Genomic DNA, 962 nt, shown 5'->3' with positions numbered 1-962 from the left:
GGGGCAAGCATAAGGGACGAAGACGGGGGTAACATGTCGGATGCGATCATACCAGCACTAAAGCACCGGATCCCATCAAAACTCCGAAGTTAAGCGTGCTTGGGCGAGAGTAGTACTAGGATGGGTGACCTCCTGGGAAGTCCTCGTGTTGCATTCCCTTTTTAATTTTTTTGCACCGCGTGCAAAACAAAACGCACGAGCGCGACGTATGTTTAGCACGTTTTATTATTTTGCACGTTTACGGTAAGTTTTAGCTCGCTGCTCATTATTCACGCGTCTAGCGGCGGCAAGCGTGTTCTGAAAGGGGTCGAAACCATGGTAAATAGGCACTGGTGCAGTTGAACCGTGGTAAAACTCGTCTCCGTAGTTGAGCGGGAGCGGCCAAAGGAATGTGCAATCGTGTGTGTAGTGGAGTTGGGAGGGGCCAGCATAAGGGACGAAGACGGGGGTAACATGTCGGATGCGATCATACCAGCACTAAAGCACCGGATCCCATCAGAACTCCGAAGTTAAGCGTGCTTGGGCGAGAGTAGTACTAGTATGGGTGACCTCCTGGGAAGTCCTCGTGTTGCATTCCTTTTTTAATTTTTTTGCACCGCGTGCAAAACAAAACGCACGAGCGCGACGTATGTTTAGCACGTTTTATTATTTTGCACGTTTACGGTAAGTTTTAGCTCGCTGCTCATTATTCACGCGTCTAGCGGCGGCAAGCGTGTTCTGAAAGGGGTCGAAACCATGGTAAATAGGCACTGGTGCAGTTGAACCGTGGTAAAACTCGTCTCCGTAGTTGAGCGGGAGCGGCCAAAGGAATGTGCAATCGTGTGTGTAGTGGAGCTGGGAGGGGCAAGCATAAGGGACGAAGACGGGGGTAACATGTCGGATGCGATCATACCAGCACTAAAGCACCGGATCCCATCAGAACTCCGAAGTTAAGCGTGCTTGGGCGAGAGTAGTACTAGGAT

General features: G+C 50.7%; 2 non-coding genes and 1 pseudogene across 2 annotated transcripts; all 3 read left to right on the top strand.

The window, feature by feature from the left end:
* Positions 1 to 38: 38 nt before the first annotated feature.
* LOC123179128 (5S ribosomal RNA) lies at positions 39 to 157 on the top strand. The gene has a single exon (XR_006490125.1). It is a non-coding gene; the product is annotated as a 5S ribosomal RNA (ribosomal RNA).
* Positions 158 to 458: 301 nt separating this feature from the next.
* Positions 459 to 577, top strand: LOC123179127 (5S ribosomal RNA). The gene has a single exon (XR_006490124.1). It is a non-coding gene; the product is annotated as a 5S ribosomal RNA (ribosomal RNA).
* A 301-nt stretch (positions 578 to 878) lies between these two features.
* LOC123179129 (uncharacterized) lies at positions 879 to 962 on the top strand (annotated as a pseudogene).

The sequence above is a fragment of the Triticum aestivum genome, unplaced genomic scaffold (genome assembly GCF_018294505.1).
Source record: "Triticum aestivum cultivar Chinese Spring unplaced genomic scaffold, IWGSC CS RefSeq v2.1 scaffold48695, whole genome shotgun sequence".
NCBI lineage: Eukaryota > Viridiplantae > Streptophyta > Magnoliopsida > Poales > Poaceae > Triticum > Triticum aestivum.
Note: the sequence above shows the minus strand (reverse complement) of the source record. Positions and strands in the feature narration are given on the sequence as shown.